The 23,432-nt window shown below is 35.9% G+C and overlaps 27 non-coding genes across 27 annotated transcripts; all 27 read right to left on the reverse strand.

Annotated features, from left to right (window-relative positions):
• Positions 1 to 71: 71 nt before the first annotated feature.
• On the reverse strand, positions 72 to 144 carry TRNAA-AGC (transfer RNA alanine (anticodon AGC)). The gene has a single exon. It is a non-coding gene; the product is annotated as a tRNA-Ala (tRNA).
• A 166-nt stretch (positions 145 to 310) lies between these two features.
• TRNAT-CGU (transfer RNA threonine (anticodon CGU)) lies at positions 311 to 383 on the reverse strand. Its single transcript has one exon. It is a non-coding gene; the product is annotated as a tRNA-Thr (tRNA).
• A 133-nt stretch (positions 384 to 516) lies between these two features.
• TRNAT-CGU (transfer RNA threonine (anticodon CGU)) lies at positions 517 to 590 on the reverse strand. Its single transcript has one exon. It is a non-coding gene; the product is annotated as a tRNA-Thr (tRNA).
• A 163-nt stretch (positions 591 to 753) lies between these two features.
• TRNAT-CGU (transfer RNA threonine (anticodon CGU)) lies at positions 754 to 828 on the reverse strand. Its single transcript has one exon. It is a non-coding gene; the product is annotated as a tRNA-Thr (tRNA).
• Positions 829 to 1,439: 611 nt separating this feature from the next.
• Positions 1,440 to 1,512, reverse strand: TRNAT-UGU (transfer RNA threonine (anticodon UGU)). The gene has a single exon. It is a non-coding gene; the product is annotated as a tRNA-Thr (tRNA).
• A 567-nt stretch (positions 1,513 to 2,079) lies between these two features.
• TRNAT-AGU (transfer RNA threonine (anticodon AGU)) lies at positions 2,080 to 2,152 on the reverse strand. The gene has a single exon. It is a non-coding gene; the product is annotated as a tRNA-Thr (tRNA).
• A 166-nt stretch (positions 2,153 to 2,318) lies between these two features.
• On the reverse strand, positions 2,319 to 2,391 carry TRNAT-CGU (transfer RNA threonine (anticodon CGU)). Its single transcript has one exon. It is a non-coding gene; the product is annotated as a tRNA-Thr (tRNA).
• Positions 2,392 to 2,764: 373 nt separating this feature from the next.
• TRNAA-AGC (transfer RNA alanine (anticodon AGC)) lies at positions 2,765 to 2,837 on the reverse strand. Its single transcript has one exon. It is a non-coding gene; the product is annotated as a tRNA-Ala (tRNA).
• A 166-nt stretch (positions 2,838 to 3,003) lies between these two features.
• TRNAT-UGU (transfer RNA threonine (anticodon UGU)) lies at positions 3,004 to 3,076 on the reverse strand. Its single transcript has one exon. It is a non-coding gene; the product is annotated as a tRNA-Thr (tRNA).
• Positions 3,077 to 3,446: 370 nt separating this feature from the next.
• Positions 3,447 to 3,519, reverse strand: TRNAT-UGU (transfer RNA threonine (anticodon UGU)). Its single transcript has one exon. It is a non-coding gene; the product is annotated as a tRNA-Thr (tRNA).
• A 132-nt stretch (positions 3,520 to 3,651) lies between these two features.
• On the reverse strand, positions 3,652 to 3,725 carry TRNAT-CGU (transfer RNA threonine (anticodon CGU)). Its single transcript has one exon. It is a non-coding gene; the product is annotated as a tRNA-Thr (tRNA).
• A 606-nt stretch (positions 3,726 to 4,331) lies between these two features.
• TRNAT-CGU (transfer RNA threonine (anticodon CGU)) lies at positions 4,332 to 4,404 on the reverse strand. The gene has a single exon. It is a non-coding gene; the product is annotated as a tRNA-Thr (tRNA).
• Positions 4,405 to 4,777: 373 nt separating this feature from the next.
• TRNAA-AGC (transfer RNA alanine (anticodon AGC)) lies at positions 4,778 to 4,850 on the reverse strand. Its single transcript has one exon. It is a non-coding gene; the product is annotated as a tRNA-Ala (tRNA).
• A 166-nt stretch (positions 4,851 to 5,016) lies between these two features.
• On the reverse strand, positions 5,017 to 5,089 carry TRNAT-UGU (transfer RNA threonine (anticodon UGU)). Its single transcript has one exon. It is a non-coding gene; the product is annotated as a tRNA-Thr (tRNA).
• A 370-nt stretch (positions 5,090 to 5,459) lies between these two features.
• TRNAT-UGU (transfer RNA threonine (anticodon UGU)) lies at positions 5,460 to 5,532 on the reverse strand. The gene has a single exon. It is a non-coding gene; the product is annotated as a tRNA-Thr (tRNA).
• A 132-nt stretch (positions 5,533 to 5,664) lies between these two features.
• Positions 5,665 to 5,738, reverse strand: TRNAT-CGU (transfer RNA threonine (anticodon CGU)). The gene has a single exon. It is a non-coding gene; the product is annotated as a tRNA-Thr (tRNA).
• A 606-nt stretch (positions 5,739 to 6,344) lies between these two features.
• On the reverse strand, positions 6,345 to 6,417 carry TRNAT-CGU (transfer RNA threonine (anticodon CGU)). Its single transcript has one exon. It is a non-coding gene; the product is annotated as a tRNA-Thr (tRNA).
• A 611-nt stretch (positions 6,418 to 7,028) lies between these two features.
• TRNAT-CGU (transfer RNA threonine (anticodon CGU)) lies at positions 7,029 to 7,101 on the reverse strand. The gene has a single exon. It is a non-coding gene; the product is annotated as a tRNA-Thr (tRNA).
• A 579-nt stretch (positions 7,102 to 7,680) lies between these two features.
• TRNAT-CGU (transfer RNA threonine (anticodon CGU)) lies at positions 7,681 to 7,753 on the reverse strand. The gene has a single exon. It is a non-coding gene; the product is annotated as a tRNA-Thr (tRNA).
• A 133-nt stretch (positions 7,754 to 7,886) lies between these two features.
• Positions 7,887 to 7,959, reverse strand: TRNAT-CGU (transfer RNA threonine (anticodon CGU)). Its single transcript has one exon. It is a non-coding gene; the product is annotated as a tRNA-Thr (tRNA).
• A 405-nt stretch (positions 7,960 to 8,364) lies between these two features.
• On the reverse strand, positions 8,365 to 8,437 carry TRNAT-UGU (transfer RNA threonine (anticodon UGU)). Its single transcript has one exon. It is a non-coding gene; the product is annotated as a tRNA-Thr (tRNA).
• Positions 8,438 to 9,222: 785 nt separating this feature from the next.
• On the reverse strand, positions 9,223 to 9,295 carry TRNAT-CGU (transfer RNA threonine (anticodon CGU)). The gene has a single exon. It is a non-coding gene; the product is annotated as a tRNA-Thr (tRNA).
• A 1,257-nt stretch (positions 9,296 to 10,552) lies between these two features.
• Positions 10,553 to 10,625, reverse strand: TRNAT-CGU (transfer RNA threonine (anticodon CGU)). The gene has a single exon. It is a non-coding gene; the product is annotated as a tRNA-Thr (tRNA).
• A 610-nt stretch (positions 10,626 to 11,235) lies between these two features.
• On the reverse strand, positions 11,236 to 11,310 carry TRNAT-CGU (transfer RNA threonine (anticodon CGU)). The gene has a single exon. It is a non-coding gene; the product is annotated as a tRNA-Thr (tRNA).
• A 372-nt stretch (positions 11,311 to 11,682) lies between these two features.
• Positions 11,683 to 11,755, reverse strand: TRNAT-UGU (transfer RNA threonine (anticodon UGU)). Its single transcript has one exon. It is a non-coding gene; the product is annotated as a tRNA-Thr (tRNA).
• Positions 11,756 to 12,322: 567 nt separating this feature from the next.
• Positions 12,323 to 12,395, reverse strand: TRNAT-AGU (transfer RNA threonine (anticodon AGU)). The gene has a single exon. It is a non-coding gene; the product is annotated as a tRNA-Thr (tRNA).
• A 166-nt stretch (positions 12,396 to 12,561) lies between these two features.
• TRNAT-CGU (transfer RNA threonine (anticodon CGU)) lies at positions 12,562 to 12,634 on the reverse strand. Its single transcript has one exon. It is a non-coding gene; the product is annotated as a tRNA-Thr (tRNA).
• Positions 12,635 to 23,432: the final 10,798 nt, after the last annotated feature.

Below are 23,432 nucleotides of genomic sequence, written 5' to 3' on the forward strand. Positions count from 1 at the left end.
AAATCAACTATTATTTTTAATTTTTTCAAAATTTGATAGCTACGAAATCTAGTTCAAGTAAAATAACAGCGAGACTCCGACGAGAATCGAACTCATGATCTCCTGTTTGCTCGACAGGCGCTTTAACCACTAAGCCACGGAACCCTTGCTTTGAAGCGACATGAATGCTGAATTTTTCAGTAAACTAACTAAATTATCTCATCGGAACTGTTACCCTATTGTTTGCATATTTGCTTATTTAAATCAACTATTATTTTTAATTTTTCAAAATTTAATAGCTACGAAATCTAGTTCAAGTAACATAACAGCGAGGCTCCGACGAGAATCGATCTCATGATCTCCTGTTTACGAGACAGGCGCTTTAACCACTAAGCCACGGAGCCCTTGCTTTGAAGCGACATGAATGCTGAATATTCCAGTAATTTAACTTAATTAACTCATCGGAATTTTTACCCTATTGTTTTAATTTTTCAAAATTTAATAGCTACGAAATCTTGTTCAAGTAACATAACAGCGAGGCTCCGACGAGAATCGATCTCATGATCTCCTGTTTACGAGACAGGCGCTTTAACCACTAAGCCACGGAGTCCTTGCTTTGAAGCGATATGAATGCAGAATATTTCAGGAAATTAACTAAATTATCTCATCGGAACTTTTACCCTATTGTTTGCAGAAAAGCATATCTAAATCAACTATTATTTTTAATTTTTCAAAATTTAATAGCTTCGAAATCTAGTTCAATTAATATAACAGCGATGCTCCGACGAGAATCGAACTCTTTATCTCCTGTTTACGAGACAGGCGCTTTAACCACTAAGCCACGGAGCCCTTGCTTTGAAGCGACATGAATGCTGAATATTCCAGTAATTTAACTAAAATAACTCATCGAAATTTTTACCCTATTATATTAATTTTTCAAAATTTGATAGCTACGAAATCTAGTTCAAGTAACATAACAGCGAGGCTCCGACGAGAATCGAACTCATGCTCTCCTGTTTACTACACAGTCGCTTTAACCACAACGCCACGGAGCCCTTGCTTTGAAGCGATATGAATTCTGAATATTCCAGTAAATTAAATAAATTATCTCATCGGAATTTTTACCCTATTGTTTTCAGAAATGCATATCTAAATCAACTATTATTTTTAATTTTTCAAAATTTAATAGCTTCGAAATCTAGTTCAATTAATATAACAGCGAGGCTCCGACGAGAATCGAACTCTTGATCTCCTGTTTACAAGACAGTCGCTTTAACCACTACGCCAAGGAGCCCTTGCTTTGAAGCGATATGAATTCTGAATATTCCAGAAAATTAACTAAATTATCTCATCGGAACTTTTACACTATTGTTTGCATATATGCATATCTAAATCAACTATTATTTTTAATTTTTCAAAATTTAATAGCTTCGAAATCTAGTTCAATTAATATAACAGCGAGGCTCCGACGAGAATCGAACACTTGATCTCCTGCTTACAAGACAGGCGCTTTAACCACTAAGCCACGGAGCCCTTGCTTTGGAGCGATATGAATGCAGAATATTTCAGTAAATTAACTAAATTATCTCATCGGAACTTTTGCCCTATTATTTTAATTTTTCAAAATTATATAGCTACGAAATTTAGTTCAAAAAACATAGCAGCGAGGATCCGACGAGAATCGATCTCATGATCTCCAAATTACTAGACAGGCGCTTTAACAACTAAGCCACGGAGCCCTTGCTTGAGCGACATGAATGCTAAATATTTCAATAATTTAACTAAATTATCTCATCGGAACTTTTACCCTATTTTTTGCATAAATGCAAATCTAAATCAACTATTATTTTTAATTTTTCAAAATTTATTAGCTACGAAATCTAGTTCAAGTAACAAAACAGCGAGGCTCCGACGAGAATCGAACTCATGATCTCCTGTTTACAAGACAGCCACTTTAACCACGGAGCCCTTCTTTGAAGCGATATGAATGCTGAATATTCCAGTAATTTTACTAAATTAACTCATCGGAATTTTTACCCTATTGTTTTAATTTTTCAAAATTTAATAGCTACGAAATCTAGATCAAGTAAAATCACAGCGAGGCTCCGACGAGAATCGAACTCATGATCTCCTGTTTACTGGACAGGCGCTTTAACCACTAAGCCACGGAGCCCTTGCTTTGAAGTGACATGAATGCTGAATTTTTCAGTAAATTAACTAAATTATCTCATCGGAACTGTTACCCTTTTGTTTGCATATATGCATATCTAAATCAACTATTATTTTTAATTTTTCAAAATTTAATAGCTACGAAATCTAGTCCAAGTAACATAACAGCAGGGCTCCGACGAGAATCGATCTTATGATCTCCTGTTTACGAGACAGGCGCTTTAACCACTAAGCCACGGAGCCCTTGCTTTGAAGCGACATGAATGCTGAATATTCCAGTAATTTAACTAAATTAATTCATCGGAATTTTTACACTATTGTTTTAACTTTTCATATTTTAATAGCTACGAAATCTAGATCAAGTAATATAACAGCGAGGCTCCTACAAGGATCGAACTCATGATCTCCTGTTTACTAGAGAGGTGCTTTAACCACTAAGCCACGGAGCCCTTTCTTTGAAGCGATATGAATTCTGAATATTCCAGTAAATTAACTAAATTATCTCGTCGGAACTGTTACCCTATTGTTTGCATAAATGCATATCTAAATCAACTATTATTTTTAATTTTTTCAAAATTTGATAGCTACGAAATCTAGTTCAAGTAAAATAACAGCGAGACTCCGACGAGAATCGAACTCATGATCTCCTGTTTGCTAGACAGGCGCTTTAACCACTAAGCCACTGAACCCTTGCTTTGAAGCGACATGAATGCTGAATTTTTCAGTAAACTAACTAAATTATCTCATCGGAACTGTTACCCTATTGTTTGCATATTTGCTTATTTAAATCAACTATTATTTTTAATTTTTCAAAATTTAATAGCTTCGAAATCTAGTAAAATTAATATAACAGCGAGGCTCCGACGAGAATCGAACTCTTGATCTCCTGTTTACAAGACAGGCGCTTTAACCACTAAGCCACGGAGCCCTTGCTTTGGAGCGATATGAATGCAGAATATTTCAGTAAATTAACTAAATTATCTCATCGGAACTTTTGCCCTATTATTTTAATTTTTCAAAATTATATAGCTACGAAATCTAGTTCAAAAAACATAACAGCGAGGATCCGACGAGAATCGATCTCAAGATCTCCTGATTACTAGACAGGCGCTTTAACCACTAAGCCACGGAGCCCTTGCTTGAGCGACATGAATGCAGAATATTCCAATAATTTAACTAAATTAACTCATCGGAACTTTTACCCTATTTTTTGCATAAATGCAAATCTAAATCAACTATTATTTTTAATTTTTCAAAATTTATTAGCTACGAAATCTAGTTCAAGTAACAAAACAGCGAGGCTCCGACGAGAATCGAACTCATGATCTCCTGTTTACAAGACAGCCGCTTTAACCACTAAGCCACGGAGCCTTTCTTTGAAGCGATATGAATGCTGAATATTCCAGTAATTTTACTAAATTAACTCATCGGAATTTTTACCCTATTGTTTTAATTTTTCAAAATTTAATAGCTACGAAATCTAGATCAAGTAAAATAACATCGAGGCTCCGTCGAGAATCGAACTCATGATCTCCTGTTTACGAGACAGGCGCTTTAACCACTAAGCCACGGAGTCCTTGCTTTGAAGCGACATGAATGCTGAATATTCCAGTAATTTACAATTAACTCCTTGAAATTTTTACCCATTATTTTAATTTTTCAAACTTTGATAGCTACGAAATCTAGTTCAAGTAACTTAACAGCAAGGCTCCAACGAGAATCGAACTCATAATCTCCTGTTTACTAGACAGGCCCTTTAACAACTAAGCCACGGAGTCCTCGCATTGAAGCGATATGAATTCTGAACATTTCAGTAAATTAACTAAATTATCTCATCGGAACTGTTATCCTATTGTTTGCACATATGCATATCTAAATCAACTATTATTTTTAATTTTTCAAAATTTAATAGCTACGAAATCTTGTTCAAGTAACATAACAGCGATGCTCCGACGAGAATCGAACTCATGCTCTCCTGTTTACTACACAGTCGCTTTAACCACAACGCCACGGAGCCCTTGCTTTGAAGCGATATGAATTCTGAATATTCCAGTAATTAAATAAATTATCTCATCGGAACTGTTACCCTATTGTTTGCATAAATGAATATCTAAATCAACTATTATTTTTAATTTTTTCAAAATTTCATAGCTACGAAATCTAGTTCAAGTAATATAACAGCGAGGCTCCGACGAGAATCGAACTCATAATCTCCTGTTTACGAGACAGGCGCTTTAACCACTAAGCCACGGAGCCCTTGCTTTGAAGCGACATGAATGCTGAATATTCCAGTAATTTAACTAAACTAACTCATCGGAATTTTTACACTATTGTTTTAACTTTTCATATTTTAATAGCTACGAAATCTAGATCAAGTAACATAACAGCAAGGCTCCAACGAGAATCGAACTCATGATCTCCTGTTTACTAGAGAGGTGCTTTAACCACTAAGCCACGGAGCCCTTTCTTTGAAGCGATATGAATTCTGAATATTCCAGTAAATTAACTAAATTATCTCGTCGGAACTGTTACCCTATTGTTTGCATAAATGCATATCTAAATCAACTATTATTTTTAATTTTTTCAAAATTTGATAGCTACGAAATCTAGTTCAAGTAAAATAACAGCGAGACTCCGACGAGAATCGAACTCATGATCTCCTGTTTGCTAGACAGGCGCTTTAACCACTAAGCCACTGAACCCTTGCTTTGAAGCGACATGAATGCTGAATTTTTCAGTAAACTAACTAAATTATCTCATCGGAACTGTTACCCTATTGTTTGCATATTTGCTTATTTAAATCAACTATTATTTTTAATTTTTCAAAATTTAATAGCTTCGAAATCTAGTAAAATTAATATAACAGCGAGGCTCCGACGAGAATCGAACTCTTGATCTCCTGTTTACAAGACAGGCGCTTTAACCACTAAGCCACGGAGCCCTTGCTTTGGAGCGATATGAATGCAGAATATTTCAGTAAATTAACTAAATTATCTCATCGGAACTTTTGCCCTATTATTTTAATTTTTCAAAATTATATAGCTACGAAATCTAGTTCAAAAAACATAACAGCGAGGATCCGACGAGAATCGATCTCAAGATCTCCTGATTACTAGACAGGCGCTTTAACCACTAAGCCACGGAGCCCTTGCTTGAGCGACATGAATGCAGAATATTCCAATAATTTAACTAAATTAACTCATCGGAACTTTTACCCTATTTTTTGCATAAATGCAAATCTAAATCAACTATTATTTTTAATTTTTCAAAATTTATTAGCTACGAAATCTAGTTCAAGTAACAAAACAGCGAGGCTCCGACGAGAATCGAACTCATGATCTCCTGTTTACAAGACAGCCGCTTTAACCACTAAGCCACGGAGCCTTTCTTTGAAGCGATATGAATGCTGAATATTCCAGTAATTTTACTAAATTAACTCATCGGAATTTTTACCCTATTGTTTTAATTTTTCAAAATTTAATAGCTACGAAATCTAGATCAAGTAAAATAACATCGAGGCTCCGTCGAGAATCGAACTCATGATCTCCCGTTTACGAGACAGGCGCTTTAACCACTAAGCCACGGAGTCCTTGCTTTGAAGCGACATGAATGCTGAATATTCCAGTAATTTACAATTAACTCCTTGAAATTTTTACCCATTATTTTAATTTTTCAAACTTTGATAGCTACGAAATCTAGTTCAAGTAACTTAACAGCAAGGCTCCAACGAGAATCGAACTCATAATCTCCTGTTTACTAGACAGGCCCTTTAACAACTAAGCCACGGAGTCCTCGCATTGAAGCGATATGAATTCTGAACATTTCAGTAAATTAACTAAATTATCTCATCGGAACTGTTATCCTATTGTTTGCACATATGCATATCTAAATCAACTATTATTTTTAATTTTTCAAAATTTAATAGCTACGAAATCTTGTTCAAGTAACATAACAGCGATGCTCCGACGAGAATCGAACTCATGCTCTCCTGTTTACTACACAGTCGCTTTAACCACAACGCCACGGAGCCCTTGCTTTGAAGCGATATGAATTCTGAATATTCCAGTAATTAAATAAATTATCTCATCGGAACTGTTACCCTATTGTTTGCATAAATGAATATCTAAATCAACTATTATTTTTAATTTTTTCAAAATTTCATAGCTACGAAATCTAGTTCAAGTAATATAACAGCGAGGCTCCGACGAGAATCGAACTCATAATCTCCTGTTTACGAGACAGGCGCTTTAACCACTAAGCCACGGAGCCCTTGCTTTGAAGCGACATGAATGCTGAATATTCCAGTAATTTAACTAAACTAACTCATCGGAATTTTTACACTATTGTTTTAACTTTTCATATTTTAATAGCTACGAAATCTAGATCAAGTAACATAACAGCAAGGCTCCAACGAGAATCGAACACATAATCTCCTGTTTACTAGACAGGCTCTTTAACAACTAAGCCACGGAGCCCTAGCATTGAAGCGATATGAATTCTGAACATTTCAGTAAATTAACTAAATTATCTCATCGGAACTGTTATCCTATTGTTTGCACATATGCATATCTAAATCAACTATTATTTTTAATTTTTCAAAATTTAATAGCTACGAAATCTTTTTCAAGTAACATAACAGCGAGGCTCCGACGAGAATCGAACTCATGCTCTCCTGTTTACTACACAGTCGCTTTAACCACAACGCCACGGAGCCCTTGCTTTGAAGCGATATGAGTTCTGAATATTCCAGTAATTAAATAAATTATCTCATCGGAACTGTTACCCTATTGTTTGCATAAATGAATATCTAAATCAACTATTATTTTTAATTTTTTCAAAATTTCATAGCTACGAAATCTAGTTCATGTAATATAACAGCGAGGCTCCGTCGAGAATCGAACACATGATCTCCTGTTTACGAGACAGGCGCTTTAACCACTAAGCCACGGAGCCCTTGCTTTGAAGCGACATGAATGCTGAATATTCCAGTAATTTAACTAAACTAACTCATCGGAATTTTTACACTATTGTTTTAACTTTTCATATTTTAATAGCTACGAAATCTAGATCAAGTAATATAACAGCGAGGCTCCTACAAGGATCGAACTCATGATCTCCTGTTTACTAGACAGGCGCTTTAACCACTAAGCCACGGAGCCCTTTCTTTGAAGCGATATGAATTCTGAATATTCCAGTAAATTAACTAAATTATCTCGTCGGAACTGTTACCCTATTGTTTGCATAAATGCATATCTAAATCAACTATTATTTTTAATTTTTTCAAAATTTGATAGCTACGAAATCTAGTTCAAGTAATATAACAGCGAGGCTCCGACGAGAATAGAACTCTGGCTCTCCTGTTTACTAGACTTTCGCTTTAACCACTAAGCCACGGAGCCCTTGCTTTGAAGCGATATGAATGCTGAATATTTCAGTAAATTAACTAAATTATATCATCGGAATTTTTACACTATTGTTTTAATTTTTCAAAATTTAATAGCTATGAAATCGAGATCAAGTAACATAACAGCGAGGCTCCCACGTGAATCGAACTCATGATCTCCTGTTTACGAGACAGGCGCTTTAACCACTAAGCCACGGAGCCCTTGCTTTGCAGTGACATGAATGCTGAATATTCCAGTAATTTAACTTAATTAACTCATCGGAATTTTTACCCTATTGTTTTAATTTTTCAAAATTTAATAGCTACGAAATCTCGTTCAAGTAACATAACAGCGAGGCTCCGACGAGAATCGATCTCATGATCTCCTGTTTACGAGACAGGCGCTTTAACCACTAAGCCACGGAGCCCTTGCTTTGAAGCGATATGAATGCAGTATATTTCAGGAAATTAACTAAATTATCTTATGGGAACTTATACACTATTGTTTGCATATATGCATATCTAAATCAACTATTATTTTTAATTTTTCAAAATTTAATAGCTTCGAAATCTAGTTCAATTAATATAACAGCGAGGCTCCGACGAGAATCGAACTCTTGATCTCCTGTTTACAAGACAGTCGCTTTAACCACTACGCCACGGAGCCCTCGCTTTGAAGCGATATGAATTCTGAACATTCCAGTAAATTAACTAAATTATCTCATCGGAACTTTTACACTATTGTTTGCATATATGCATATCTAAATCAACTATTATTTTTAATTTTTCAAAATTTAATAGCTTCGAAATCTAGTTCAATTAATATAACAGCGAGGCTCCGACGAGAATCGAACTCTTGATCTGCTGTTTACAAGACAGGCGCTTTAACCACTAAGCCACGGAGCCCTTGCTTTGGATCGATATGAATGCAGAATATTTCAGTAAATTAACTAAATTATCTCATCGGAACTTTTGCCCTATTATTTTAATTTTTCAAAATTATATAGCCACGAAATCTAGTTCAAAAAACCAAACAGCGAGGCTCCGAAGAGAATCGATCTGATGATCTCCTGATTACTAGACAGGCGCTTTAACCACTAAGCCACGGAGCCCTTGCTTTGAAGCGACATGAATGCTGAATATTCCAGTAATTTAACTAAACTAACTCATCTGAATTTTTACACTATTGTTTTAACTTTTCATATTTTAATAGCTACGAAATCTAGATCAAGTAATATAACAGCGAGGCTCCTACAAGGATCGAACTCATGATCTCCTGTTTACTAGACAGGCGCTTTAACCACTAAGCCACGGAGCCCTTGCTTTGAAGCGATATGAATTCTGAATATTCCAGTAAATTAACTAAATTATCTCGTCGGAACTGTTACCCTATTGTTTGCATAAATGCGTATCTAAATCAACTATTATTTTTAATTTTTTCAAAATTTGATAGCTACGAAATCTAGTTCAAGTAATATAACAGCGAGGCTCCGACGAGAATAGAACTCATGCTCTCCTGTTTACTAGACTTTCGCTTTAACCACTAAGCCACGGAGCCCTTGCTTTGAAGCGATATGAATGCTGAATATTTCAGTAAATTAACTAAATTATATCATCGGAATTTTTACCCTATTGTTTTTATTTTTCAAAATTTAATAGCTATGAAATCGAGATCAAGTAACATAACAGCGAGGCTCCGACGAGAATCGAACTCATGATCTCCTGTTTACGAGACAGGCGCTTTAACCACTAAGCCACGGAGCCCTTGCATTGAAGCGACATGAATGCTGAATATTCCAGTAATTTAACTTAATTAACTCATCAGAATTTTTACCCTATTGTTTTAATTTTTCAAAATTTAATAGCTACGAAATCTCGTTCAAGTAACATAACAGCGAGGCTCCGACGAGAATCGATCTCATGATCTCCTTTTACGAGACAGGCGCTTTAACCACTAAGCCACGGAGCCCTTGCTTTGAAGCGATATGAATGCAGTATATTTCAGGAAATTAAGTAAATTATCTCATCGGAACTTTTGCCCTATTATTTTAATTTTTCAAAATTATATAGCTACGAAATCTAGTTCAAAAAACATAACAGCGAGGCTCCGACGAGAATCGATCTCATGATCTCCTGATTACTAGACAGGCGCTTTAACCACTAACCCACGGAGCCCTTGCTTGAGCGACATGAATGCAGAATATTCCAATAATTTAACTAAATTATCTCATCGGAACTTTTACCCTATTTTTTGCATAAATGCAAATCTAAATCAACTATTATTTTTAATTTTTAAAAATTTATTAGCTACGAAATCTAGTTCAAGTAACAAAACAGCGAGGCTCCGACGAGAATCGAACTCATGATCTCCTGTTTACAAGACAGCCGCTTTAACCAATAAGCCACGGAGCCCTTGCTTTGAATCGACATGAATGCTGAATATTAAAGTAATTTAACTAAATTAACTCATTGAAATTTTTACCCATTATTTTAATTTTTCAAAATTTGATAGCTACGAAATCTAGTTCAAGTAACATAACAGCAAGGCTCCAACGAGAATCGAACTCATAATCTCCTGTTTACTAGACAGGCCCTTTAACAACTAAGCCACGGAGCCCTCGCATTGAAGCGATATGAATTCTGAACATTTCAGTAAATTAGCTAAATTATCTCATCGGAACTGTTATCCTATTGTTTGCACATATGCATATCTAAATCAACTATTATTTTTAATTTTTCAAAATTTTATAGCTACGAAATCTAGTTCAAGTAACATAACAGCGAGGCTCCGACGAGAATCGAACTCATGCTCTCCTGTTTACTACACAGTCGCTTTAACCACAACGCCACGAGCCCTTGCTTTGAAGCGATATGAATTCTGAATATTCCAGTAATTAAATAAATTATCTCATCGGAACTGTTACCCTATTGTTTGCATAAATGAATATCTAAATCAACTATTATTTTTAATTTTTTCAAAATTTCATAGCTACGAAATCTAGTTCAAGAAATATAACAGCGAGGCTCCGACGAGAATCGAACTCATGATCTCCTGTTTACGAGACAGGCGCTTTAACCACTAAGCCACGGAGCCCTTGCTTTGAAGCGACATGAATGCTGAATATTCCAGTAATTTAACTAAATTAATTCATCGGAATTTTTACACTATTGTTTTAACTTTTCATATTTTAATAGCTACGAAATCTAGATCAAGTAATATAACAGCGAGTCTCCTACAAGGATCGAACTCATGATCTCCTGTTTACTAGAGAGGTGCTTTAACCACTAAGCCACGGAGCCCTTTCTTTGAAGCGATATGAATTCTGAATATTCCAGTAAATTAACTAAATTATCTCGTCGGAACTGTTACCCTATTGTTTGCATAAATGCATATCTAAATCAACTATTATTTTTAATTTTTTCAAAATTTGATAGCTACGAAATCTAGTTCAAGTAAAATAACAGCGAGACTCCGACGAGAATCGATCTCATGATCTCCTGTTTGCTAAACAGGCGCTTTAAACACTAAGCCACGGAACCCTTGCTTTGAAGCGACATGAATGCTGAATTTTTCAGTAAACTAACTAAATTATCTCATCGGAACTGTTACCCTATTGTTTGCATATTTGCTTATTTAAATCAACTATTATTTTTAATTTTTCAAAATTTAATAGCTACGAAATCTAGTTCAAGTAACATAACAGCGATGCTCCGACGAGAATCGAACTCTTTATCTCCTGTTTACGAGACAGGCGCTTTAACCACTAAGCCACGGAGCCCTTGCTTTGAAGCGACATGAATGCTGAATATTCCAGTAATTTAACTAAAATAACTCATCGAAATTTTTACCCTATTATATTAATTTTTCAAAATTTGATAGCTACGAAATCTAGTTCAAGTAACATAACAGCGAGGCTCCGACGAGAATCGAACTCATGCTCTCCTGTTTACTACACAGTCGCTTTAACCACAACGCCACGGAGCCCTTGCTTTGAAGCGATATGAATTCTGAATATTCCAGTAAATTAAATAAATTATCTCATCGGAACTTTTACACTATTGTTTGCATATATGCATATCTAAATCAACTATTATTTTTAATTTTTCAAAATTTAATAGCTTCGAAATCTAGTTCAATTAATATAACAGCGAGGCTCCGACGAGAATCGAACACTTGATCTCCTGCTTACAAGACAGGCGCTTTAACCACTAAGCCACGGAGCCCTTGCTTTGGTGCGATATGAATGCAGAATATTTCAGTAAATTAACTAAATTATCTCATCGGAACTTTTGCCCTATTATTTTAATTTTTCAAAATTATATAGCTACGAAATTTAGTTCAAAAAACATAACAGCGAGGATCAGACGAGAATCGATCTCATGATCTCCAGATTACTAGACAGGCGCTTTAACAACTAAGCCACGGAGCCCTTGCTTGAGCGACATGAATGCTAAATATTTCAATAATTTAACTAAATTATCTCATCGGAACTTTTACCCTATTTTTTGCATAAATGCAAATCTAAATCAACTATTATTTTTAATTTTTCAAAATTTATTAGCTACGAAATCTAGTTCAAGTAACAAAACAGCGAGGCTCCGACGAGAATCGAACTCATGATCTCCTGTTTACAAGACAGCCGCTTTAACCACGGAGCCCTTCTTTGAAGCGATATGAATGCTGAATATTCCAGTAATTTTACTAAATTAACTCATCGGAATTTTTACCCTATTGTTTTAATTTTTCAAAATTTAATAGCTACGAAATCTAGATCAAGTAAAATCACAGCGAGGCTCCGACGAGAATCGAACTCATGATCTCCTGTTTACTGGACAGGCGCTTTAACCACTAAGCCACGGAGCCCTTGCTTTGAAGTGACATGAATGCTGAATTTTTCAGTAAATTAACTAAATTATCTCATCGGAATTGTTACCCTTTTGTTTGCATATATGCATATCTAAATCAACTATTATTTTTAATTTTTCAAAATTTAATAGCTACGAAATCTAGTTCAAGTAACATAACAGCAGGGCTCCGACGAGAATCGATCTCATGATCTCCTGTTTACGAGACAGGCGCTTTAACCACTAAGCCACGGAGCCCTTGCTTTGAAGCGACATGAATGCTGAATATTCCAGTAATTTAACTAAATTAATTCATCGGAATTTTTACACTATTGTTTTAACTTTTCATATTTTAATAGCTACGAAATCTAGATCAAGTAATATAACAGCGAGGCTCCTACAAGGATCGAACTCATGATCTCCTGTTTACTACAGAGGTGCTTTAACCACTAAGCCACGGAGCCCTTTCTTTGAAGCGATATGAATTCTGAATATTCCAGTAAATTAACTAAATTATCTCGTCGGAACTGTTACCCTATTGTTTGCATAAATGCATATCTAAATCAACTATTAATCAAAAATGTCTTGATTAGAATCAAGACTTAAAAAAGTATCGATAAGACTGAGGTTATCACTTGACTTAAGGTTCAGATATTAATTTTTCTTTTTAATTGAAACTAAAAGGCATGCTTAAGAAAAAACAACGTTCCATTACCGTTTTCCGTTGAAATAACTTATTTTACAGGTAATCAATTTCAAAAATTTACTTATCTCGGGTTTTCGGGCACAATTCCATTCCCCCAAAACATTTTATCATTACATTAATTACTTTTGAGAGAGTACGTGTATGACTTTTAGTTTTAAAATGTTCCCCCATTTGTGCCCGGCATGCTTCGCAGTGAAACAGTTGAAAACAATGGCGGAAAATTAATTAGGGACAGTTAGATTTTTACTCGTGCTTATGCAAAATGATGTAATGTCTAGTGTACCTCAGTCAACAGTCATACTGTTCATTCTCATAGCTCAGGACATGATTAATGCTACTCAACTATTTCTCTGTCTAGTTTGAAACAATGTTTAGAGACTATTCAGTGCCGCTGGTCGCACATGATGATATTTCAACTACAGTTTACATCAATTCTCCGTGGTCGCACTATTAGCGGGTTAAGCACTAATTTGTTTTGGACATGTCTCGAAAGGGTGCTTGTTGTAACTTTTTAAAGCTGAGTTGCCAATGTGTGGGTAATTTTGTGGGGAAAAGGTAATATTTTTCCGAAATCGATCAGATGTCAGAATTTTCCTGTTAAAGGGTTAATAGTGAAGACTGTGCAGTTAAAATTTGTGTATTTTACAAAATTTTGTCCGGTTTAATAATTTCAAGCGACATTTTGAAATAAATTCGGTGATTTTAAGTTTGGCACTGAAAAAGAAAGAAAGCATATTTTGAGAATTTTTAAGCTTTATAGCATTTTGGAGCATTTGTACATATTGTCAAATCCATGCGGAGTGATATTCCATATTAAGCTTAGTAGGATAAAATAATCCAGATAAATATGACTGTAAAAAAGGGGGTGCGGGAAATGAGTGAAATTTTAAAATGGAAGTGAGGAAATCCACTTTCTAACATTGGCAACACTGATTTGAAAGTGTTGGTCATGTCTAAACAGACCGCTCATTCAGTTTTTTATTGTTTTAAAGCTTATTTTGACACGTTATCTCTCAAAAGTAATTAATGTAATGATAAAATGTTTTGGGGGAATGGAATTGTGCCCGAAAACCCGAGATAAGTAAATTTTTGAAATTGATTACCTGTAAAATAAGTTATTTCAACGGAAAACGGTAATGGAACGTTGTTTTTTCTTAAGCATGCCTTTAAGTTTCAATTAAAAAGAAAAATTAATATCTGAACCTTAAGTCAAGTGATAACCTCAGTCTTATCGATACTTTTTTAAGTCTTGATTCTAATCAAGACATTTTTGATTAATATCTGCCACTTCAGTCTTAATTGTTTATTAATTTATTTTAATGTTGAAACCGGGGTTGCTATTAGCCATTATTTCATCGCGTATTGAATTATAACATAGAATCGGCGTTATTATTTAATTTCCGATTTCCACATACCATAGAATCGGCATTATTAATTAATTCCCGATGGGGGTTGACCAGAAATATACCAGATGTTCCCACGTAGATCATTCTTAATCACGTTCAACATGAATGACTTTAAAGTATGTCTTATTCCGCCAGTTGGTGAAATAGTCAATTTCTGGTAAACCTGACTATAAATAAACCAACTACCAATAATTTGGGAAAGGTAGCAATATTTTGGTGGAAAAACATCCAATTTAGTAATATCGTTCTAAATGGGGCAATTTGAAAATAATTTGAAAACAATAACAGGCGCAAATTTAGTGCAACATCGCTACTTTGGTACTGTTAGAGATTTTTTTGTGTGTTTTTGAAAAAGCTGGCATAAGCTACTTAAGGTCCGCCCTCGTATTGACTTCTAGTTGGTTTCTGACTTTGGTATTGAAAAATTGTAGGGTAGAATATTAGGCACCGTGTTAGGGCAGGCAATGGAACTGTTTAGCCTTAGCATTAAGCATTGAAAATAACTATTTATTTATACTTATGAAATGAATCGTGAAATTACGTGTTGTCAGCTATTTAGGTCTTGAGTACAGTAATTTAATAACTATAAAATTTATGGTCAATAATTTTATTCAAGAAAAGAGTTCTTTAATGAAAAATTATAACATTATCTGGAATTTTGAAGTTAACTTTTGTTCAATAATTCCTCGTGAATCATTAAAGAATTAAATAACATTATGAATATTTATTTTTTTGAGTATTTTAAAAGCTTTAAACACGTATGATGATGTTCTGTTAATGCACAAAAGATTTATTTTATGTACACTTTTGGTTTGGTATAGCTGCATTTATTTACAGCATTTAATTTGGGCTTAAATTCCCATGGTTTATTTGTTATTATGAATTGTATTATTAAATTTTTTTTTCTAGTAATATTTTTGTTTTCCATGTTTAAGCTAATAGTTGCGTATTTTATAAGGTTTTATTCGTAGCTTCCTAACTGTTGTCCCCAGAATGGTATTTAAAATAATTAGTGATTTGTTCTCGTAAAATTCTCAATTCAGTAGTAAATGTAAGTTTCACTATGTAATCATTGAAGAGATTAATGAAATTTTCAAAGACAATCATACGTGAAGGATGGACTTAAGAGTCCAACATTATTGTTGAATGCCTATAATAATTTTGATAATCTCTCAAGTGAAAGATTCCATTTTTAAAAAGTGTTTATATACATGTAATCCTAGAACTCTCAAATTGGGAACTTATAATAGCCTAGTTGCCAGAAAAAGAGTAATTTTTTTGTCTTCTATAAAGGGGGGGGGGCAGGGGTGTTTTTGTTAAATCACCTTTAACATTTTTAAAGATGCTTTTTAAAAGCGTACTGATATGTTGATGTAAAATATGAGTTTTTCAGATGCCCTTTAATTGTTAGTGATAATTCTAATTCATTTCATAAACATTTTTCGTATGCATTATTGCTTGATAGCGTTAGTGGTTGGTGAGTGTCATTGATTGACATCTTTAATTACTGATTTCATCGAGCTTGTTTTGTTTGTCAAACGTTCATTGCGATGGTTTTAATTACGAAGTTTCAATGTAAATTGAATTGCGATGGTTTTAATTACGAAGTTTCAATGTAAATTGAATTGCGATGGTTTTAATTACGAAGTTTCAACGCAAATTGAATTGCGATGGTTTTAATTGAGAAGTTTCATTGCAAATTGAACTACGATGGTTTTAATTGAGAAGTTTCATTGCAAATTGAATTGCGATGGTTTTAATTGAGAAGTTTCAATGCAAATTGAACTGCGATGGTTCTAATTACGAAGTTTCAATGCAAATTGAATTGATAGTCCACGGTGATGAAAGATTAACGAGTGAAGTAATTGAGGTTTAATCGGGTGGTGAAGGAGGGGGATTTGGGGTATTTCAGCACCCTCTGGACACGGGGTAGCCAGTTCCTGTAGGGTAGGCATTCTGACAAGTCCCTTATTCCCTCAAAACTTTGTCGCCCAGAAGCTAGGCTTACAGAAGTGAGCTAAACTTCCGACAGTACATATACAGCCGTTATTAGGCAACCTTTGTTTGAAGAAGTTATTTTGCGAATCCTTTTACGAGCTTCTATTTGTTTGTGGACCGCTTGCCAAGTCGTAAAGGAGTTATGTAGCGAAGTTGAAGAATTGAGATGTATTTTTTGTAATTGATATAGTTGAAGCCAACACAAAGGTTGTTTCTTTGTACATCTTTGTTGTTCTTGATCCTAAGTCACTTTCACTCTTTGAACGTGCCACTCCAAAGCGTCTGAATATCAGTAGAGATATGGATATTTCTTGATATATCGTGTCTGTCGTAGGTCTTGTTGGTTTCTTCCATAATGATAGTTCGGGAAGTTCTATTGGGCATCGTGTTTTTAACTGTACATTTTAAGTATTTTATTTTACTCGTGTTGGCTATGATGAAATATCTTTCTGTTGGCGCATGTTGATACCATAGGAAATTACGGATTTGTCGAAAGAATGTTGTACTTGGTTATATCAGTTGTGTAAATGGGCGGGGGGGGGGGGTCGGGTTGAAGTAAAACTTTACCATTTACTGGCTATGTTTTAAAAATTTTGTCACGCAACTATTAGCTTAAAGTAAAAGAACACTGCGTGCATGGGTTACCAAAAAGACAATGAAATGGTTATTAAACTTAAAAATATGTTTTTTTTAAATTTTCCAGAAACTTTTTGCAAATTCTACCCCTGTTGATTTATAGGAAAAGTTACCTGTCACGCAGATAGATTACCTTAGCTGTTTAGAAACACTAAGAGAATATGCAAAACTTCCTGGAATAATTTGATTGAAAAAAATAGTTTAGTTATTTTTTTTTATGGGGGCAATGTCTATATTTTTTTGGTGACAATGTCTATATTTTTTTGGTGACGACAATAGTGAAAAGTTCTATTACACTTTAAAATCAACTTCTACACAAAGTGTAGAGTGTTAGTTAATCAGACAATTAAATTAGTTCATATATTTCTAAGCCAAAATACAATTACTGGTATATTATACAAAAATTATACAAAGAAAAGGATATAATAAAAGATATTATTTAAATAAAAAATTTAAGCTATTTGGGTGTTCTAGTTGTAATGACTTAAAATTTGTTTAGATTTTTTTAACTTTTTAAAATGCGTAATGTATAAATTTAAAGAGTGTCTTAACGTTAAAATATGTAGAGCGTTGGTAGTGAAGTTGTGAAACTGATATTTAGTGAACCCTTTGAAAAAATTAATTGGAATTGATATTGGTTTAAAATTTGGATACTAGTGTCTAAATTTCAGTTCAACAAGTCTGTTCAGTTTTAAGTAGCCTTTTTACGAGCTTATTAAGAAATTTAATTTCATTGCAACGCTTTACTAACAGGGGTTACGCTTTTAGTTTTTTTACCTCTTGGAAATTCTATAATTAAAGCAAGATTCGTGTTTTTTTTTCTCTCGTAGCAATAGCTAGGCCCTACAACCCTCCCTCCGCTCGATCCCTTTTAACAGCTATTGCCAAGACGACTCCGAAATGAACCTTGAACCAACGTAAACCTTAAACTTTCTCGAGGGCCGATAATTTTACCTAGTCATGAATTACTCTAAGGCAGTAGGAAACTATTCGTCCATCTCTGGCAGGATGTATCGTAAAGTTATCCAATATAACGGTTCACACAGAACACTTTGGAATCACAAAGATATCTAATAGAGCGATTCACAAAGAACACTTTGGAATCACAAAGATATCCAATAGAGCGATTCACACAGAACACTTTTGAATCACAAAGATATTCAATTGAGTGATTCACACAGAACACTTTGGAATCACAAAGATATCCAATAGAGTGATTCACACAGAACACTTTGGAATCACAAAGATATACAATAGAGTGGTTCACAAAGAACACTTTGTACCTGCAAAACATTCAAAATAAGTGAGTACACGCCCGTTTTGGACGGTTCGTTTTCTAGCCTTTGCAGCCTCCCGAGAATGTTTTTATTCATTTTTTTGTCACAGTCTGCGAGTCTATCCTGACAAGGAATACTTTCAACTTTTTCGCCGCTTTTTCGCAGCATTTCAAAGTTGAATTTATCGCACATGGCTAATTTAGGCATCAAACAAATTGGTTGAAACCCTTCATTGGACAGCTTAATGAAAAGCTCCATAGCCACCTCGATGTTTTTTCCTCCCTCAACCAATCTAGATTCTAGGGTTGTAACATCAGCTTCGGAAATATTTCCAATTCTAACTCTGCTAAGAATGTCGCCGTAACTTTGGTCTTTGGCTTGTCTAACATTTTGCGTTAGTTCATCGTATTTAAAAAACTTCCAAAGATCACTTCCTCCGATGCAATTGAATCTAAGTCTGGCTTCTTCGGAAGTGATTTTGATAAACGCGGGATTTCCTTGAACCGGAGGCAATTGGAAAAAGTCTCCCAAAACAAGGATAAATACAACTCCACCAAATGGTTGGTTCATTTCCCAAAATTCGTTCAGCCTCAAGTGAACGTGAGTCAGTAACACCGAAGAGACCATAGAAATTTCATCAATAATTAACAGTTTTAAATTTCCCAAAGTTTCTTTCATAATGCTCATATTGTCAGAACTCAGGGAATGGTATTCGGCGATACGCCCATGATCTACCGGCAACATTAGTAATCTGTGTAATGTTACGCCATTAACATTCAACGCTGCCAAACCCGTTGGCGCGGCAATTGCCACGCTAGCAGGATTTTGAAAACGTCGCCTTACGGCGTTGGCGAGAGTGTCGATAAGAAACGATTTGCCAGTGCCACCAGGTCCCGACACAAAAAGGCACTTGTTTCTAGACTTTTCTCCCTCTTGGGAGAAGTGATTCATGATCTGATCATATATTCGCCTTTGATCCGAGTTTAGTGACGCCACATTGTCAACATCAGTCTCGAAATTCATTTCCATGGCAGCTTCCACATCAGCCATCGCGTGTTCGGTTTCGATAACAATTTCTTTCCCTTGTAGCGCATTTTCATCGTCTTCACTTTCGGCCTCAGAAATTATGGTTTCTGGCTCTTTCGCCTTTTTAGAAGCCTTCCGTTTCTTTTCAACTTCTTTGGAAACCGAGAGTTTCTCGTGATATTCTCTCATATCTTTTAACACTGAAAGCGAGTTTTCGAAAGCATCCGCGTAGGTTTCAAACTCGCCCAATAGCTCATTTTCGTCACGCCACGGTTTGAAGAGGATCAGTAGAGCGTGACAATACTTTTCTTTCTCCTCTATCGGGTCGTGAATGTAGTGCTCTACTATGTAGGGCTTAATTCTCTTTCTCATGAAACCCAGATTGTTTTTCAACTCGATTACATTCGCATTTTTCTCGACACCATCAGAGTGCTTCGCATAATCGTAAAACCGTCCAAATTCCCGCAAACTAAGATTTTCCAAGCTGTCGGGACGATTTGGATACTTGTCGTCGACGAACCCTTTTAGGTAAGTGTCCTTGCTTTCGGGGTCAGTTTCCCTCAAACGTTCGAGTTCCTTGTAACCTTTCAAAATTCTCGATCGGTTTTCTTTCAAGTTAGTGTTTATAAATTTAGTGGTGTCGGATTTGTTGTAAAGATCTTGGCCCAACATAAGATCCATAGCTTCGTATATGCCTACTGACTTAGAAGTCAGTGATTTCAATCTATAGGCAAATAATCTTTTGGACAAACTTTCGTGCCCTAACTCGGCAAAACTTTGATCCATGTCAGCCCGGTCTCCCTTTGTGACGTACGCAGTGACATAGTTTGCCACTATTTCCGATTTGTCAGCGACAAATTGCAAATCCATGTTGGCTTTGGAAGCCAATAGTAGCGCGGGATTATAATCATTGATTAAAACTTCGTGCTGTTTTCTTGGCAAGTCGTACAGTCGTTTCTGCACCTTTTTCATTTTACGGTGACGAGTAACTGATCCAACGGCATTCATAGTGGCAACGTTTGTTACGTTTCGAGGGAAACCGTAACGACACACTTTCAATCCCTTTTTAGAATTTTTGACCTTCTTATAACAACTGGAGGTGCATTTATGAGTTTGGAATTTTTTTACCAGCCGGTGCAGTTCCGGGCTTACGGATGCGCTTGGCATCGAACACGTGACGTGTTTTTGCACGTAATCCAAAATAGTCTCGGTCGAAGAAGTTCCGATCTTTGGAGCGTCCTTGGCCCACAAAAGCATGTGGTAGTGAGGTAAACCTCGTGATTGGTATTCAACCCGCCAAAAATGATGTTCTATCATGCCAAGAACTGGATTTTGCTTACACAAAACAAAGTTGTTTAGCAGCGTACGAACTTTGTTGTGAAAGTGCAAATTGACGCTAAGTGGGTCGAGATTCAACAATTCAACCACCGTCATCGATTCTACTCCTGGAACGTCTGAATTAATTTTTCTCAAGTGATCGTGCAGTTCCAAATCATCGTATTCGGCCGGATTAAAAGTCAAGAGCCACGTGGGAGGACCAAATTCCCGTATCATCGCCAAAACGCACCTAAGGACCTTGTACCAGTAGTCCTTCGTTCCTCGAATATGACCCAAGAAAGTAGCTAAATTACTCTCAAGTTCTTTATCGCCGGATTCAACTCGATTGAGCAAATTTTCAACCCCAATTGGCATGGGTTTTTTAACACGAAGAACGTAGTTCAAACTGCTAGAGATCGCCTTCATTTCGCATTCTTGATAACAATGAAACATATAGGCGTAATCTCGTCTAAAAATTGGACTTTTGTTCAAAAGACGAGATAAACGATACTCTGTTTCAGTTAATTTCCCAAATGGTCTATCATCGTGCTTGCCGTAGCGACCCTTGGGGAACAAATGAACGAAGCTCAAGTATTCCAAGTTTTTGTCCCAAGTGCTAACTGGCTCGGCTTCGACGCGCTTCATTTGGTAAGCGGTCAATAAATCTTTCGGTGGTTGGACGTTCACCGGATGAATAGAGTAGTGATCGTACAGATCATTGGCTTCATCCTCAGAAAGTTTTCGCAACAAAGCCTCGGGCTGTGTTAAAATTTTGTAGTCGTTGCCTGGTGCAAGGCTAGACTGATTTTTATCCAGCTCCTGCATGTTCGAAGCGTTTTGGTCACGTTGGACGTCGTGAGGACTATCCGCTGGCCCTTCTATTGGAAGCGCAGCGGAAGCGCGTGTCACCGCATCAGATCCATCGTTAATCAACGCAAGTGGATCTGTTACGCTCAGTAATTCATGGGGAGTCAATGAATTTTCATTTCCTTCAATTTCTTGCGTTCCACAAATATATTCCTCGTTCATTGCCGAAATATCAATGTCTTTATACAAAGGATTAATATTTTTCAGCACAGTGAACGCTTTCAACACTTTTTCGAGGCAAACAACCTGTTGCCAAACTTTTTTGTCCGCAGTGGGAACGCCATTCACCAAGATATGCAGTTCGTGATTTTTGGGCAATGTCTTGGGAATCATCTTCAAATTACTCTCCACGGGTATTGGAAGATAAATTACTCTTCCCTTTAAAGCTTTAACCGTACCGAACTGCATGTTTGAATTGGTTTTAGTACCTAACCGTACCACAGTGTGGAAGGGCTTCACAAGCTGAATTAAAACTTTCTCAAACATGTTTAAATCAGTGACATCTGGTGGAGGACTGTCAACCAACAAGTTGTTTAGGAAGCTTCTGATGGGAACTTTTCCCTTTCGTAAATCCGTAGAGCAGTAACGGCATAGAAGCTTGTCTGCCTCTCTAGTTTCTGAATTGTTCATTATCCATCCAGCTCTTAATATCAGATAGGCCTCGTTATCGAAAACAGCACTGTCTACCATTTTTTCTATTGCTCTTAAATCAGATTTTTTGAACAATCTTTGGCAGCAGTCACAGGGAGTGTCATGAAATTCGTTATTATTTAACGCCGCTCGAACGAATTGAGTTTCGTAAAGATTCAAGATTTCGCTTTCATCAAGACTCGGTCTTGGAGCGTTTTCGCTCCCTGTGGACGCGTTGTTTTGCTCGTTATTTACATTTTTTCCTCGTGCGTCAAGGATTTTTCTCAATTCCCCCATGATTTTGGTGAGAGAATCATAATCACCACTTTCAATTTCAGTTGAAATTTTCGTTAACGCGTTGAGCAACGCTTTGACTTGATAGATCTTATTCAGAATAGTTCTAATTCCCGAATAATGAGGAGCGAGTTCAGCGAAAGAACGCAAATGACTTTGGCACTCTTCGCTATCAGGGCAGTAAAAAGTGTGTCCAAGGAACGGAACTACTCTCACCACTATTTCGTCCCCATCTGGTGGTATAAACACGTTTGATTTTTTACAAAATTGTCTTTTTAGTTCGCAAAGGTCCAAATCAGACTCAAAAATTTTAGTCAGTGATTTTTCATTCGCATTTGCAACCGTATTTATGAAAGTTAGCACTTTCGCAATGGCTCTAGTTCGAACATTACATATATCACTGCATTCCCAATAAACGGTTTTGGGTTTAGTTTCAATAAGACCACTTTCATTGACCACGAAATTTCTTTTCGGATTCTTCTCCTCAGTTTCAACAATGTTGAAAAGGTTCGTAACCACTCCCGAATCATTTACTTGAAAGACTCTCTCAACATCATCAGCTTTGTTGTTATTATTAATGTCAACGAAATTGCCCGTTTCGTCAACGAATAATTCTTTATTGCCATTGATAACACAGTCTCTCAGCACTTTACGAACATGCCCATCAGCATCAAGTTGGATAACTTTGGCATAGCGTAATTCGTGGTCATTTTTCAGTATTTTTCCATTATATCCAATTGGGTAATAGGTGGTTTCATGGAAATAGGCCTCTTTGTGACTACTGTGAAGCCTTTTACCACCCACTATATGCGTTAAATTGTTCTGATTAACAGACCCAATTTGTTTGATTTTTTTGACAAAATCCTGAAATTCACTAACCATCCCTTTAAGATGGTAAT

This window comes from Phalangium opilio, unplaced genomic scaffold (assembly GCF_054372755.1).
Source record: "Phalangium opilio isolate 3A_F unplaced genomic scaffold, DU_Popi_V2 ptg000092l_1, whole genome shotgun sequence".
NCBI lineage: Eukaryota > Metazoa > Arthropoda > Arachnida > Opiliones > Phalangiidae > Phalangium > Phalangium opilio.